Source organism: Amphiura filiformis, chromosome 12 (assembly GCF_039555335.1).
Source record: "Amphiura filiformis chromosome 12, Afil_fr2py, whole genome shotgun sequence".
Classification (NCBI taxonomy): domain Eukaryota; kingdom Metazoa; phylum Echinodermata; class Ophiuroidea; order Amphilepidida; family Amphiuridae; genus Amphiura; species Amphiura filiformis.
This window is the reverse complement of record NC_092639.1, coordinates 634,078-652,877: the sequence shown is the minus strand read 5'-3', so window position 1 is coordinate 652,877 and position 18,800 is coordinate 634,078. Positions and strand designations below refer to the sequence as shown.

At 36.4% G+C, this 18,800-nt stretch overlaps 1 long non-coding RNA gene across 1 annotated transcript; it reads left to right on the top strand.

The window, feature by feature from the left end:
• The first annotated feature begins 3,020 nt into the window (after window positions 1–3,020).
• Window positions 3,021–17,811, top strand: LOC140165291 (uncharacterized). The gene is made up of 2 exons (XR_011860666.1): window positions 3,021–3,073; window positions 16,459–17,811. It is a non-coding gene; the product is annotated as an uncharacterized lncRNA (long non-coding RNA).
• Window positions 17,812–18,800: the final 989 nt, after the last annotated feature.

Below are 18,800 nucleotides of genomic sequence, written 5' to 3'. Positions count from 1 at the left end.
GTGTTAAAGGCAAGGTTTAGGGAAATCATGAATTCCAACATTTTTGCAAATATTTCCAAAACCTTTCATGATACAATTTCAAGTCAGTTTGTACTTATGTAGGGATATGTTGGCCATGTTATGAAGGTAATAAAACCGTTGCCATGGTAACCAATCAGTCGCTATTGGCTTCTGAACAATCACATTGAAAGTTTTTTGCTGTTTTTTCGAGTCGCAAATCACTTCATTTGTCCCAATAAAAGTATACTCACATGTTGAGTCATGTTCCTGCGCACCTCCACTGATTTTCACGTAAAAAATCCCAGTGGAATTCCCCTGGGGTCAAAGTGAAATTTTTGTTTTTGGCCACAGATTCCACATTACTTACAAACTTTTTACGGGAAAAAATCAGCAGGGAGGTCATTTGTGATGTTCTTGAACGATTTGACACCATTTCCTAATTTATTTGGACATGTGCAATTTCAACCATATGAGAGCAGTATCCAGGTCTGAATTTTCTCAGTCCCTGGAGAGCAATAATCAGAGGAGGTAGGGTGCTGAAAACACTGCCGAAAATCTTTAAAAATAATTATCTTCTTCTGTGCCAAAGATGAAAACGATCCATAGATCTTTAATTTGCATTTGAAACCACCTTGAGTTGTAAATTTCTCAGTATCAATAAAATTACTGAGCAAACATAGATAATGGAATTATCTGTGGAGCAAATTAATACGCTTAATTGCAATCAGTTAATTTCCATCATTTACAATCTGATTATATTATCTTCTGTGCCAAAGATGAAAACGATCCATAGATCTTTAAGGTGGTTATGGAGGCATTATAAAAGTGCTCTAAGCATGTTTTAAACAGATTAATTGAGTAGAGCAAAGTACACTGATCAATATGCCTTTTGTTTGGAGTTAATCGGACATACGGTTTTCAAAATATATCAATTTTCTTTGTATCTTATTGCTTTTATCAATAATCAATAAAGATAATGAGCTAAAATGACTGGAAAAGCTCATTTACATATAATTTTTGCCAATATTTTGCTAAAAATCCATGCATAAATGTTCAGGGTACTTTTATTTTGCATAATTTTGCCCTGAAACTTGGTCAAAGTGTTTCTAATATGTTCTAATGTATTATATAGTGAAGCCGCCCCCTAATTTGCCTATTTGCATAATTAATTAGCATTTATGCAAATTAGCTCATTAATTATGCAAATATGCTAATTAGAGGGCATGGACATTTTCCGGGGGGGATGCAAAGAAAAAAAATCCCAGTGATCAATATTTTAGCACAAAACACAAAAATTTCCAGTTTCAATTTGAATTGATACACATGGGTTCATTTCACACGAAGCATGCAAAAATTTACACTATTTTATACCAGGCTGTTGCAACTCCTATACCAGTGCAATGGAAGAAGGGGAGGGCTTATTACCTGTGTATTACACATTTGCTGAGGAGGACACACTCAACGTTTTTTCAAAATTCTGATTTTTACACTATTGTAATTTAGTAAACTAACATACCCTGAAAACACCAAGGCTTTAGGTGCTGTGATTGTGACAAAATGTTTTTGAATATAGCAACAGAGTACGTCATTTATTTATTGCGGTCAAAATATTAGTCGGAATGCGTATGTGATTCCCATTACACTGTACATACACGGCGTGCAGGAAGGTCATAACACGTCAAAAGGACCTAACTCAGTCACAAGTGACATGCATATATTGGTGACATAATGCCATTGGCGTAGTGTCATAGGTGCACAGGGTGGGGGCACATGAAAATTTAGGTAAATTGCTGAAAAAATGGCTTGTGCCTCCCCAATTAGGACTGGTGCCCCCATCCCAATCATGGTTAGTGCCCCCAATAGGATGACTCATGCTAAGCCACTGACTAACACATACCAAAACTGTTCAAGTCTCTAAAAAAATTTTATTCGAAAAAGTTAGCCATGTGATTTTCATGAAATCTGTAGTAGTTGTGACCCTAAAATATATCCATTATTTTGAAGCATATTGAAATCAACCCTTGTTTAAATTAGGGCTCAACCGATTATCGGATCGGATATCGTATCGGCCCGATATTGATGATATCTGTATCGGATCAGATATCAGTGAAAAAAAACATTTTAATTAAAAATTATTTTTTTTCTTTACTGATATCGGATCGTATCGGATATCGGCCGATATTACAACATCGATATCGGATCGGTAGACAAATGCCATATCGATTGAGCCCTAGTTTAAATAAAGCCTTGCCTGAATTTGACATATTGCAGAACCGAAAGAAGCTGCTTCAACAGAACCAACCAGCATCAGCTGGTCATGAAGAAGAAGAAGACGATGCATTTGATGAAGACAGTGATGACCAAGAAGGTGATCAGCATGATGATGAAGACGATGATAGTGAAGATGATCCACAGTAATTGGAAAGGAAGTAAGTAGTCAGTGGGCCTAGGTTTGAACCTTGGTACTCCACCAGGAAGGGGACCAAGATGATGAAGACGATGATACAGGTAGTAAAGGTGATCCATAGTAATTGGAAAAGAAGTAAGTAGTCAGTGGGGAAAAGAAGTAAGTTTTGAACCTTTGGGTACTCCACCAGGAAGAGGACCAAGATGGTGATAGTGAAGATGATCCACAGTAATTGGAAAAAAGTAAGTAGTCAGTGGGCCTAGGTTTGAACCTTGAGGTACTCCACCAGGAAGGGGACCAAGATGATGATAGTGAAGATGATCCACAGTAATTGGAAAAAAAGTAAGTAATCAGTGGGCCTAGGTTTGAACCTTGGGATACTCCACCAAGAAGAAGACCAAGGTGATGAAGATGATGATAGTGAAGATGATCCACAGTAATTGGAAAGGAAGTAAGTAGTCAGTGGGCGTAGGTTTGAACCTTGGGGTACTCCGCCAGAAAGGGGACCAAGATGATGAAGATGTAGTGAAGATGATCCACACTTAATTGGAAAGGAAGTTAGTAGTCAGTGGGCCTAGGTTTGAACCTTGAGGTACTCCACCAGGAAGGGGACCAAGATCATGAAGATGATGATAGTGAAGATGATCCACAGTAATTGGAAAAGAAGTAAGTAGTCAATGGACTTAAGTTTGAACCTTGGGGTACTCCAACAGGAAGGGGACCAAGATGATGATAGTGAAGATGATCCACACTTAATTGGAAAGGAAGTAAGTAGTCATGCAGTGGGCCTAGGTTTGAACCAGTACCTTGGGGTACACCAGCAGGAAGGGGACCAAATGTTTTAATACATGTATAGTAGGATCCTGCACATAATGATAGAGGATCATGTGTAGTAAGGTTGATGGGTGGGTGCTTAAATAGGGGCATGGGCTGCTAATGGAACGAATGCGGTATCTCATATTCGATCGCACGGTCATCTCAAAACGTAATTCTAACCGCAAAGTGCATGTTGTGTGTACCTCTCAAACGAGTACTTTAATTGCTGTGCACGCTTTGCAAAAGCCTTCTGTCGCATTGCTAGAGAGTAGCGAGAAACAAAAACACTCTTTTGCGCATGTGTTTGCAGGGAGGACCTGGTTTTGGTAGCAAGATGGCGGATCCGTGCAAAGGGTGAATGTCATTGACATTAATCCTATACACATTACACACTGACTTGGTCAATTTAATTACGGGTGAGAAATTTGAGGCTGCCAGTAATGAATTTTTATGTTACTTTAGTTTGATTTTGGTATTTTTTGATACCTTAATAACAAAATACCTTCATAACAACGATGGTTTTATGATGTTTATGATAGAGGTTTTAAATGACTGATATGATTTTGTTGATGTGCAAATGACAAAAATTAATTCCCTTGCCCTTAAATTTTCCCCATCACAGTGCACTAAGATTTTTGTGATTTGCACGTCAACAAAATCATATCAGTCAGTAACCTCTGATCATTAGATACATATAAAACATCAACAATATATTCATTGTTACGAAAATGAATAGTGAAATATTGTGATCTTTTCAAGTATAACATGCATTGGGCTATTCCATTTAAAATCCACTACCCCTGTGGAAGATTTTGGTAATATCTTCCACATGGGGAGTATGAATTTCAAATGGAATGAACACATTAGGCAGCTCCATTTGAATTCCATACACCCTCTGAGAAAGATTGAACTTAAATATTCCACAGAGGGAGGGTAAGTTTTAAATGGAGCTGCCTAATGTGCTCATTACATTTTTAATTCATACTCCCCATGTGGAAGATATTTCCAAAATCTTCCACAGACGGAGTGTGGATTTTAAATGGAAGAGCCTATTTTGTGCAAGTGTGACACTATCAGAGAAGATATTTTACACTTCCCACAATGCATTGCTTCCATTTCAATTTTCTATACTGATTTGCTATCTAGTGCAACATCAATTGAATACATGAATACAAAAGCCACCTAAGTCCATGGGAAGTGATTTTGAGAGAAAAACCTGTGTATCATTTTAATTCCTTCAGTTAGATTTACCTGGTCAATATGGTAAGTTTTACGTGCACATGAGTGGATTAACCTGTATTAGGTATGACGATTAGCATTTCAGGGACTTCGTGGGGTTCATTTTAAATTTTGGACTTAGGTGTTTTTTGAATCATATACAAAGACAACAATGTTAGAATGAGATTACCACTAGTAAGATAATACAAAATAAAGCGCACAGGTATGTATAATGTTGATAAGCATTCTGCCATGTAATATAAACCACACACTTTCTTTTATTAAACCCATTTTTTTTCAAAAGTCACTCTCTAGCAATGAATGTGTTACAAGTGGACTTTTATACATACTGGATTTTAATCAATGTGTTACAAGACTCAAATCATGGAATTGGGTGATTCTTTCATACATGCTATTTTTCACCTGCTCAATTGACACAGAGGATGAATTTGAGTTGTTCTTTCATACATATGACAGGCCTATGTAAAGCAACACTTTCCCATGCTTAACTCAATTTGGTTTAAGTATGGACTTAGGTGGCTTTTGTATTCATATATTCAATTGATAGTGACGAAATATACCTCAGGGAACAGAGCACATCCAGATCTTTCAAAATATGTTTATTTCTTAACTATCGACCTATGTTTAGCCAGTCTATTCTCAAAATGAACACAAAGGGAACCTGTACAAAGTAATCAGAGTGTTGTTGATGAAATGAGGTGATGATCATGTTGCAAAGGATTCTGGGAAGGGTAAGATATCTTATCTGAGACATTATTATTGATTGAACCTTGGAATCATTGAACTGATGCAGTGGGAAATCCCAATGTGATAATTAATAATATATTTTTATAGAACATTTTGGCAGCAAACCTACATAGCACTAGGATCCACAACATGCTCATCTATCAGGGCACAGTTCTGTAACCCCAATACATTTGTACATTCATTGAACGACCTTTGGGTACAAACTTCATACTCTGCAACTTGAGGTCATATTTTGCACTATGATTGTTTAATTGAGGTTATTGAACTATGCCATTGGGATGAGGTCATCATGGTCCATAGTGTAGGTTTTAAAGCCAGCAAATTGTAATTATGTGGGAGTATTTGAAACAGGGCGAAGTTTTCAGTTGATTTGTTTGTGGTGGTTTGACTCATCATAGTACAGTCATAGTACAGCAATGTACATAACTGCAATGGTGCATGTGGCGTAGCCATGTTTTCGGAACAGAGGGCACAAATTAAACTTGTGAATGAACTAACAGAAATATTTTTTGCTGACTGAAATTGTAAATTGTTGACCCAAATTGTTTTGCCCAGGACGCGATTTTTTTTTCCACGACAAGGATGCGTAATAGGACTCTCATACACAGTTATATATTATACGCTCTACATAGTTGAGTGACCACCACTGTACGCATGGTATTTGTACAAGAGACTCACCATGCTCTGACAGCGATACCAGTGGAGACTATCCCATGCGCTACCACGTATCAACATCAGTGTGACTTGTAATACAATATGTGTAGTTCGCTGTGTAGTAGTCATGCATATCACACATGGTGCTATTTGTTTTTACTCACACACGCAGGCCGAAGCATTTGTGTGTGTACTTTGAAAATTAAATGAGGTTTTTATTCAGATTTTAAAATGTTTCCGTTAAATATTTCAGAATACCAGGGCCTAGGCCTATACAATCTTGATATGTGTTACAGATTTAGGCCTATACAATCATGATAAGTGTTACAGATTTAATGTGATGGTATTCTTCCAGTTTATCCTTTTGAGATACGTAGGCCTACTAAAAAAGATTCTCATGTATGAATATTTCCGGGGAATATTTTGATATAGATGTACATGTACATGTAGCTATAGGACTTGTGTACTATGTTGTTGTTGGGGTGTACCTACATGTTTGGTAATGTCAATAAATAAACTCAACTCAACTCAACAGGTTGAAGACCCAGTTGAAGAAAGAAGGGAAAGAACGAAGGTAAAATGACTCAAAGCTCTCTCTTTCTTCAAATATGGATAGATGTAAATATAATTGAGTTTAATAATAGTAATACATGGTCACAAGTTCTATGGCTCCAGTATTTACATCAAACAGCATTTATCAAGGTTGCTGTTTTGATCGCAGTATACACAAGTCTGCACTGCAGCACGCCATAGATTTTTAAAATCTATGAGCACGCATAGATGAAGTTGGGATGATTTTTCTTGCAACTTTTCCCAAAAATATTAAAAATACTTCCAGATATTTAGTTTACCTTTTGATTTCTCATTATATAGGATCAATGTTAGCTCTCCTTAGCAATGCAAACGTGCACTGCTCTATATTAAATATTAATTTGTTAAGTATTAAATCGCATAAGAGTGTTGTGACTATTTTATATATAAGACATTCTTACACGCGGTCAGCGTGGTTCCCCTTAAATTGCACTACCACTGATATCGCTGTATAGTGAGTCTCTTGTACAACTACTATGCGTACAGTGGAGGTCACTCAACTATGTAGAGCGTATAATATATAACTGTGTATGAGAGTCCTATTACGCATCCTTGTCGTGGAAAAAAAAATCGCGCCCAGGACTGACAAAAATCTAAAAAGTGGAATGGGGGTGGATACCATATTTTTGGTCTGAAATTTTATTTTTTTCATTATAATAGTAATTACATGTACTGCTTTTTACCGGATTGCAATTATGTTACAACATCACACTTGCCACTAGAAACACACATATGACATTTATATAGCAATATTAATCCTTAAATGTGCCAAAATTTGGTTGATTTTGTACGGAAACAGGCGAAAGGGAACCAGCACACTGTAGATTTTGGCAACATGTAGTATGGCTTGCCTACCTAAATTATGGAAGAAAAATGGGAAAGTGGAAAGAGATCAGATAAAAAAACAGGAAAAAGAAAATGAGAAATTGGGAAAAAAAGGAGGATGAAAACAATATACTTTGAAAGTGGGCTATTCCATTTTATATCAACAATCAATACCCTGTGGAAGATTAGCTAATATTTCACAGAGAGTGTGTGTTTTTCAAATGGAATTGGCTATTATGGTAACCATACTCCCAATGTATATGGCTTTTTCTACATCTTCCACAACTGGAGTGAGTATTTCAAATGGAAGTAAGTTACCCATAGTCTATTCTGTTTGAAAACCATACTCCCTCTGTGGAAGATTTCAGCTAAATCTTCCACTGGGGGAGTGTGGATTTCAAATGGAATAGCCCATTGATGCTGGCTACTCCATTAGAAATCCACACTCCCCCAGTGGAAGTATAGCTGAAATCTTCCACAGAGGGAGTAGGTTTTCAAATAGAATATATAATAAACATGTAAAGGAAATATTTCATTTATTGCTTTGCATACTAGCCATATGATTCATCATAAAAAGTCTAAAAGTTTTGAGATACTTCCTCAAAATATCAAGAGCTATCTCAAGAACCACTGAACCAATACTGGGCTTGTTTGTATTCATTTTAATGCATTTTTCATTCTGATTCCAAATATGGTCATGAAAATGTAGAATTATGAAATTTTTGAAATTAAATATATTTGAGCTTGTCTGCAGTCGACACCGTGTGGAGAGGGTTAACTCTTACTAGTTTATGAGACAAACTAATTATGAACTTGGTTCAACTGCCAAAGCCGTAACTTTTTAGGGATTTTTGTTCAGTAATCGACAGTCATTGTTATTCAACCACTCATGACATTGGAATGTAGAACTTACAAATAAATTCAAAACAAATATAAACATATGTTTCCATAGAGACTCATCAGGAGATTAAATCTAATGTAAGCTTCCAAATATACAACCAAATATAATACAATTCATTCAGAAGCTTAAATGATGTCTGGTCTATAAATAATTCACTATAGGCGAGTGGGATGGCAGTGTGAGCCACATTTGTCCAGTTTTAGCCATTTAACTAAAAAACTGCAGCATATAATCTTAATATTGCATATAGCTACTAGTGTCCATATGACCTGTCTCCTCCAACATGGGCTGGTAAATATTATATACCTCATATATAGATTCCTGTCATCTGGTTGAAAGTGCTGTCATTGAATTAGCTATGCTCTCAAAATGAACTATTGACCGGTCATGGATATGAAACTATTGACCAGTCACATGCATCCCGATCAAACTGCGCAATCGCATCATCCACGTACATCCATTCGGTATATTCGGGACATGGTTAAAATTATAGGCCCTCTGTGATCTCAAAACCCTCGGCTGCGCCTCGGGTCATAGCATAGTTTTGAGATCACCTGGGGCCTATAATTTTAACCATGCCCTCATAGCAGTCAATATTTGTATACTTATTATTACTACTGACTTGTGCCCCCCCCCACTAGCTACGGCCATAATCCCATGGTTCATTCTCATAATAAGAGGGGTATATTTTTGTCTTCTATCACTACCAGATGAAAAATATCAGGTTTTTGTATATCAAATCATTGAACATATGAACATACATGTTTTCAAGATTTTGTATGCATTGGACTTTTCACTTTGCATTTGAAGGGGTATAGTAAGTGTGTGAGCGTGTGATTTGTGCGTTAAAGTAAACCCTGACCCCCGGTGATAGGCCCGTAGCCAGTACCGAGGGAATATTAGTTACCCTATTTCCCCTGTAACCCTGTAGTATTTGTTTACTAGTGTTTTGGGTGCACCATTTTTTTGATTTGGACAGCTTGTACCAGGGCTTATTGTCACATATTCCTGATACATTTAGTTAAAAATTTTGAAGGTTGTTTTACCTAATTTCTACCAGGGTTGTTTGATACTGCTGGTCTCAGCAAGTTTTATTTTTAGCTTTGTTTTGGAGTCGGAAAAGTGGCATGTACACCACGAAAACACTAAGCCACTGGGTTAAAGTTAATGCATTCCCCTGAATCTAATCATACATACCAAAACAATACATATGTTTTGTGGTTTTGATGCTACAATGCATACTTACAATAAGCTTGGCAATATCTTCTGATTCAATGCCGAAATATAGCAACTGCAGGAAAAGTAAATATTCCAAACTATATTCCAGCAACTATTAGTCATGAAAATGAGAGAAAACAGAAATTGTTATAGGCAGGAGGAAAACTATTTGCCATCTTCAACCATAATATTAATAACATTTATTAACTTAAACTCTTAGACGTCTGCTCATTCTGTTCCTTATGATACCATTCAAAATTAATGTCACTTTATTAAAAATGTCTGAAGTGGTCAGTTGAGCCATTGAGATTGTAGGCATGCAGTGATTTCGACATGCAGAAGGGCACCAGAAAAAATCGTCGGGGGAGTGGGATCATGGTATTTGCATCATCTTGAAATATGCTTATAATATTTGGCAATTCCTCCCCCCCCCAATAATTACATTTTCACAGAATTGAGGCAATTGATGATATATGGCCTGTAAAGACTGCAACAAAAATTAAGTGATAGTGATTGGTGCCAAATTATAGTAACATTTCATTGGGCTCAACTGCATGTATGAACTCTTGAAGGAATGGATAATTATTTATTTTAATCAATTGTGTTTTTAACCCGCAAATTTGTCTTTTTCTGTAATTTACAAAAAATTCACAAACACCACAGTAGAGCAGGTAGTTATTTAATTTGGAACATGCGTCATGTGCGTGATTGGAATTTTGGAAACCAAAATAGGTAAATTGAAAAAGTAAATCATTTGGAACTCCCTTTTGTCTTCAAGTTCAATACAAAAAGTACATGACCTGGAGACAACGTTTGTATTTCATATTATTGTGCTTCATTACCCTTGCAGAGACAACCTTTGCACAGCAGAATCAAACTGTCATGTCAAAATCTATCATATCAAACAATAGTACTTGTATTTTAAATATTCAGATCTTATGTTGAATCATATTGCAAGACTTATCTATCCAAACTTGACAAATTTCAAAATGCAGCTGGTAAGATAATTCTCGACCTTCCTCGTAGTTATCCTACCAACGTTTTGCTTCACACTCTTGGGTGGCAAAAACTTCATGATCGCCCCTCTATACTCATTTGAATATCATGGTTTTTGAAATTCTTATATTAAGTTACATACAGTCGTCCTTCCAACATGTGCAATATATTTAATCATGTTCATAAAACCCATAATCATGTGACGAGAGCATGCTCTCAGGGAAATCGGGTAGTAATCGGTAATGAAGTAGCCAGTTCTTTGGGATCCAAATTTTTGAATGTCCAAAAATGGTGTCAATTTTGTCCAGGACACTTGATTGATCAAGAAAAATGGTTTCACCATAATAAGGAATATCAAAAAAATATGAAATTTTTTGACCAAAGTTTTGAATATCCAAAAATGTTGTCAAATTACCGTATTCGTTCCAGTAAGCGCCCATGCCCCAATAAGCGCCCACACAGGGTATTTTCAATTTGCTAAAGGGTGCCATTTATGTTGAAGTGACAGATAGATGTCGATACAGTGAAATTGCTGCAGGACTACAAGTCCTGTGTAAACTTGTAATACATTTTCTGCATCAGAAAAGCTATTAGAATGTCTCGGGACCCTTTATAACATACGTAAATTTGTCTCTAATAAACGCCCCTATGAAAAAAATAGGTAAACAAAGTAAAATATAAGCGCCCACCCAAAATGACTTTGTTAAGCGCCCTGGGCGCTTATTGGAATTAATACGGTACTTCAGGACACATGATGGTCTTCAAAGTGAAATTCACCTTAATAAGGAATGTTCAAAAATTTGACATTTTTTTACCAAAAATTCCTACTGTTTGAAAATTGTTGTTATCACCACAAAATTGGCCGATTTAGTAATTTACTGAGCTGTTTCAAATGTACGGTGTCAAATTTGTTTTGGTATAATTATTGCATATTATGTAGTCCTACTCCTATCAAAGTGAAGCAGGCCTATTCACTTTCTTCACTTAAAATATCAAATAATGTTTGCATTTTCTTCATGAAAAATTATTTTGAGCCTGTATAAGGCAAAATGCTAATTAATTGATTAAAATTTAAAATTTAAAAAAATTTCTGTGCTTTACACACATTTAAAATGAAATTATGAAAATCACTGTGTGACCGAAATTCATTAGGTGAGAAATTTACCAAATGTGGACTTTTTCTTTACAAAAACTCATTTTAATGCAAAATTGGATTACATCTAAAAATTAACTTTTGTGGGCTATTTTGAACAGTTTAGCATGAAAAGTGGTCCCTTTGTTTATGTTTGACCTTCTTTGATATTTTTACTCTGAAAGGGTACTTTTTTGTAGATTAGGGTGGTAGAGGATCTATAGGTGCATTGCACCCCCACCTACCCCCCTTTTTTGGTGGGTTTCGGTCCCTGCCCCATTCAGATTTAGCTATGCTGTCGTCTGGACAGGAGGGTGTATTTACAGAATATGTATAGAAAAAGAAGACAAGTAGACAAAATAATGTTTTCAAATAATGAACTGATTGAAGAGGGCGAGATGGCCGAGTGGTTAAGGCGTTGCGCTGCCGGCCGGGAGATACGATCGACGAGGGTTCGAGCCTTGGGCTTGCCTTAGGTGAAAAAAAAAGTTCCTATATGGTCAGGAATCCTTCAATTCAGTTCAGAAATTTAATTTCAGAATTTAATTGAAGAATTTCTTCTCGCCCCCATGCACTGCTTATCACGTGCAGATATAGGTAGTGTATGTGCTTCGTCCGTGATTCGGAAGTCACGTAAAGCCGTTGGTCCCGTGTACAGGAAGAGTCAAACCCTGTGCACGTTAAGTGTCAGAGCTATTCGAAAAGAGAAGGGGGACCATCCCGGTTCTGATATCTGCAATCAATCCTAGGTTCCAGGATCGTGCAGAGGTAAACTGTGCACATAAACCCCGTGCGTTGATACTCAACCATTTGAGGTAAGCACGTATAAGGAAGGAAGGAAGGAAGTAAGTTGAGATTGAATTGATTCTATAGCTTTATTGCTTGCCTGTTAAAATTCAAAATGCGATCAAGGCATTGTGTGACTAATAAATGGAGCTATCAACGGCAGAAAAAAATAATTAGGGTATTTAACGCCAAAAACTCAAGTTTAGTGTTACTGTCATATTTTAAAATGGCGTTGTATTTTTATTAACCATGAAACTGCGCAAAATTGCAAGGACTTCAAATATACCAATGATAAAGTGCAGAAGACCTATATATATGTCTTTGTCAAAGTTGGCTTGTTTATACTCATTTTAATGGATTTTTCATGCTGATTCCAAAATGATATCTTTGAATTTCTTAAGAAAATTTGAAACTTGTCGTCTGCAGTCGACACCTGTGTGGAGAGGGTAAAGCCCGATCCTGACTCCACTTTGCAGCGTGATGCGATGCTTTTCAAACATCGCAGCATCGCGCGATTAAATTAAAATGTACATTTTAATTTCATAGCGCGATGTTGCGAAGTTTGAAAAGCATGTGGGGTCTGCATCTCCTTTTAAGGTCATTCTACCGACCTTGATTTTCCAGCAGCCAATCAGAAGCGTGCACGGCTGCGATATTGCAGATGCGAAAAAGTTGAACATTGTTCAACTCCATCATGCGACCGAAATTTTCACCGCTGATGAGAATTTTTACCGCTGAGCTCGTAAAAAAACCTGGCTCAGATTACAGTTTTTATAGCATCGCATCGCGCTGCGAAGTGGAGTCAGGATCGGGCTTTAGGCTTGAATACTTTAGTTTTATGCCTAATTGTACTAAATCCAATGGCCCAGATAGCTTTGCTAAACTTTGAGAACCAATCTCTCTATAGAAAGACTACAGGTTCAATTGTGGAATGTATTGGACTATTCCATTTAAAATCCACATTACTATCGTGGAAGATTTTGGAAATATAATATCTTCCACAGGGGGAGTATGTTTTTTTAAATGTAATTGGTCAGGATCAATCATTTTGAAACTCACACTCCTTCTGTATTATGGCTTTACATATATCTTCCACAACTGGATTGAGTTTTTCAAATGGAAGTTACCCTATTTGATTCAAAACTTATACTCCCTCTGTAGAAGACTTGAGCAAAATTTTCCACAGGGGTAGTGTGGATTTTATATGGAATAGCCCATTAGTATTGTAACTGTCATGACTGTCAAAACAAGTTAATTATATTAATGATCTGGTATTGTTGTTTGCAAAACACAAGAATGTCAAGTAAACCATTAGCAATTTTTTACTGTTGATTGAATTCTGGAAGTTGTCCCAAAGTCAATATACCATGATGAAAGCAGATGATAAATATACACAAAATCTTCAAAAATCGGCTTCTCTTTAAAGTATCATGCACATATGTCACTGTCAAAATTTCTTTTCATGTTGGAAGTCTCCTAATTGGGTGAAAGTTTAAATTTATACTTTGAATTGATATCTTTATTCCATATCAGTTGTAGAAATACATACAATTACCCAACCGTAAATCACTTAGGGCATTATTAACAATATGGAAAATATGAGTTGTGGTAGTTCAATACATAAGATTTTGTGACTTTCTGGCAAAGTAGATTTAATTAACAAGTTCAAAAAGTAATATGTATCTATACATGATATTCATATACTATAGGCCTATACACTGTTTTTTTCAAGTACAGAATTTTTCTTGATTTTGGAATTTTTTTTAAATTGTGCAAATATAACTGATGATATTTATAGACACAAACGAAACAATATACACATTTGAGAATATGTAAAACAAAGAAATATATATAAAATTATATCACATAATTAAATGAATTTGAAAATGGGCTATTGCAGTTGAAATCTATACACCCCCTATAGAAGACATGACCTTAAGTTTCCACACAGGGAGTGTGAATTCTAAATGGGGTTACCTGAATGGGGTACTCCTATTTGAAATTTACACACCCTGTGTGGGAAATTACGGTCATGATTTCCATAGGGGTGTATGGATTTCAACTAGAATAGTTCAATGATATACTACTATATAAGAAGTACTTTAACTCTCTCCACTTCGGTGTCAACTGCAGATTATAAGTTTTAAAAAAAATATTAAATTCTCAAAATTTCAGAATTGTAGATCAGCATGAAAATGAGTACAAACAAGCCTAGTATTGGTTCCAGTAGCTGCTATATGAATCATTCATATTGCAGCTAATGGACATATACGTCTTTGTACCGCTGAGCCCTGGGTTATCTAGATGCAATCATCCATATAGCAGCCAATGGACATACGTCTTTGTGCCACTGAGCCCTGGGTTAATAATGGCATAATAACTATAAATGGCTGCCCCTCTCCCCCAATTCAATTCACCCATTGCACGGTGCCGCCATATGCGAGGAGAGCCTCTGGAAGGGGAAAGGAGAAGGTATGTACTTCTCATCAAACATAGTTATACTAATTTCACTTTACTAATTTCACTTAACTATCAGAGCGGCAATGAAGAGTTCTAACATATTGTCAAGGTGTGCCAACTATTAAATTCATTGATTGTAGATGCAATCATTCATACAGCAGCTAATGGACATACGTCTTTGTGCTGCTGAGCCCTGGGTTATCTAGATGCAATCATCCATATAGCAGCTAATGGACATACGTCTTTGTACCGCTGAGCCCTGGGTTATCTACAATCAAAGAAATTAATGTTGGCAGTGGCACACTCGGGCATACTAAATGTAAATCGCCACCCCTCTTCCCCAGTTCAATGTTGATGAAAGCACTTTTTCCATTGGGCTCTCCAGTCTCCCCAACATTGATTGAGGGGGAATGGGGGAGGGAAGGGGAAAGGAGAAGGTATGTACTTCTCATCAAACATAGTTATACTAATTTCACTTTACTAATTTCACTTAACTATCAGAGCGGCAATGAAGAGTTCTAACATATTGTCAAGGTGTGCCAACTATTAAATTCATTGATTGTAGATGCAATCATTCATACAGCAGCTAATGGACATACGTCTTTGTGCTGCTGAGCCCGGCGTTATCTAGATGCAATCATCCATACAGCAGCTAATGGACATACGTCTTTGTACCGCTGAGCCCTGGGTTATCTAGATGCAGTCATTCATATAGCAGCTAATGGACATACGTCTGTGTGCCAATGAGTCCTGGGCTATCTAGATGCAATCATTCATATTGCAGCTTATGGATATACGTCTTTGTGCCACTGAGCCCTGGGTTATCTAAATGCAATCATTCATATAGCAGCCAGTGGACATACGTCTTTGTGGCACTGAGCCCTGGGTTATCTAGATGTAATTATTCATATAGCAGGTAATGGACGTACATCTTTGTACCACTGAGCCTTGGGTAATCTAGATGCAATCATTAATACAGCAGCTAATGGACATACATCTTTGTACCGCTGAGCCTTGGGTTATCTAGATGTAATCATTCATACAGCAGCTAATGGACATACGTCTTTGTACCACTGAGCCCTGGGTTATCGAGATGCAATTTTTTTATAGCAGCTAATGGACATACGTCTTTGTACCACTGAGCATTGGGTTATCTAGATGCAATCATTCATATAGCAGCCAATGGACATACGTCTTTGTGCCATTGAGCCTCGATTATCTAGATGTAATTAGTCATATAGCAGCTAATGGACATACGTCTTTGTGCCACTGAGCCCTGGGTTATCTAGATGCAATTATTCATATAGCACCTAATGGACATACGTCTTTGTGCTGCTGAGCCATGGGGTAAATCAGTTTACATTTGACAATGTGACCCATCGCAATCTCTGTTTATTATCATGGAATAATTGAGCTCACTTGAAATTGCCCTGGGCCAGGTACTAACTGCTTGTTCTCGGTTATCCATACGAGAACGGTAGCTAATTCCGGCTGAAATGAATATGGTGTGCATTTCTTAGTAATCTCTGATTGTTGCTATATGGTTTATTGTGGTGTGCCTTCAGCCACAGTGGTCAGCGAATTCATGTAAAGTGTGCTGAGGCTTGTGGGTTTATGTCTGTGTATAGCCCTCTATAATAATTTTAACAATTACTTTGCTCTTTTTTTTTCTTTATTTTGATACAGGTTGTTAACAAGAGAGTAAATGCATCTGAATCATTCAGCAGAAGTGTGGTCATCTATTTATAAGACGTGAAAAAAACCCATGAAACAGTGTTGACAAAGAAGAATTTTCTTTTCAAGGGATGCATTGGAATTGAGGCTGTCAGAATTGCAAGGATGTAGAGAAGCAATATAATACATATAGGTGACATCATTGACAACATCAGACAAAGAAGATAGATCTGATTGAAAACTGGAAATTAATCCTCTCCATTTAAAACATGATCATCTGTGGACTTTCCTAAATGCCTGTATCATTCAGCAGTAACAAGGAGCATATTCAGTTTTTCATCTATATCCAATTTGGTGACTTTTAAAGATTTCCTCAACTTTTGACAATTATTTTCTTGTCCTATAGAAACCATGAGCGACTTTTATTTTCAACATTGACTTTCGCAAATTCGGATTAGTTTTCCTGTCCCAAAGAAAGCAATGGTTAAGAGAAAAATCGGGCGACTTTTTGATTTTTTGACCCACGATTGGGGCTGAATTTTTTAGGCAACCCTGCTAGCATGTCCCAGCATCATATCACTACCAGTTGACTTCAAGGAAACTTTCTATTCAGTATAAGATGGCACATGACCATGTTCGTTTTCCATGTATATATTCATAGTTTTATATCACAAAAGGACATGTTCAAGTTATAGCAACATTCACTAAAGCCACCACACATTATCCAAAAGTTTGATACCAAGTGCCATCTTATAGTAAACGGACTATAGTAAGTTCAACTAAGTTGCTACCCATGACTGCACGCTGGTACTACATAGAGTGTGTTAACACTATCAGTAAATTAATTTGACTTAATGTGTATATCAGTGAAGACATAATTTGTTAGCAACAAAGTCAAATTGAATGAACTAAATGATGCTCTTATAAGCAACATAGGTGACATTGGAAGTCATAATGAATAGCGACAGTGAGACTGACAGAACTACATGGACTGCAAAACATGTTTCTATAAAATAGCTTTCACAGGAACACTTGTGTTCTTTATAAAAATTCAGCAACAGTACAAGAAATAAGTTGATTAATCAGTTAATGTAGTAAATAAAGCACAAAAGACTCTCTGCTTGGACCATTTTAGTTTTCAAAAATAATATTTTGGGAGAGTATATTTCTTTTAGAGTATAATTTATGTTTACACTATACCTGGCTCTGAATTTACTAACTCTTAGAGCAGTAAATCAAAATTGAATTGCAACTTTTGTAAACAAGCCCATATTAAGGAAGATCTCACAGAGAGTGAGCTGTATAATTTACCCATGAATCCAGGACATTCAGGAGCTTAGAGACTGAAATTGACTGTTAAGGGTAGACGAGGTATTGTTGGTCGAAGCAACCTAAAAATCGATTTTCATTATCTAGATCAATATATTAATGAAAAATAACACCTTGATGTTTTGCAAAAGTTCATTCTACAAATCGTATACTTTGCAAACTTGTTTAATTTACTGTTGTTAGATGAGTTATGTACGTTTTACAAAAGTGTTGTTGTTTCGGCCTTCTTTACAACGTAACTCAAGAATCGCATCACTATAAAAGTATATCTGTGATATTTTAATTCTTCTATACACGCTCGCTATGAATTGAGTAATGCAGTTTTTGCCAAAGCTCACTACCATTCGTAAGATGCTTAGACTATGCCATAGTCGAATTTTGAGAAATTTAGAAATAGGCCTATGTTATCAATCTCGATATTATAATGTAATAAATAGTCTATATACAAATCTAGTTGCCCTAGATGTAGGCATTCTAAGTGATCATTTGTGTCCTGCCTTACTTTTGTTTTTAATATTTTTTGAAAGAGGGCTCCTTCATGCCTACCAGTGATTTTCTAGCAGTCTGTTTTATTTTGGAGAATTGTTCACGTTACTCACGAAAAATACTTGGGTATCAAGCTAACAGAGGGCGTACGGTGACTGAATAGATCAGGAAAATCTATCAATTGTGCACACAATCGGAGTTTTTAAAAATGCAAAGGTAATTCTGAATATGCACAATGGCAAGTGGACTACGGAGAAGTCTATAAGATGCTGTGAACTACCAAATCACAACAGTTTAAAATAGTTAATAACCTTAAGGCTAAAAAAGAAACAAGTTTGTTTCCAGCAGTGGGCCCATTGCTTTCTTTTTTTGTGTGTTTTTTCGGGGTTTTTTTTGTCATATTTGTGTTCAAAAATCATTTTAACCCTGGAATTATGGAAACTTTTGGGCCTCATAACTGCTAAATTGTTGGTCTAAAGTATATAAAAGTATACATTTTCAGAATGGCAAAGACTTGATGAATCCCTCTGTGAGGTCAA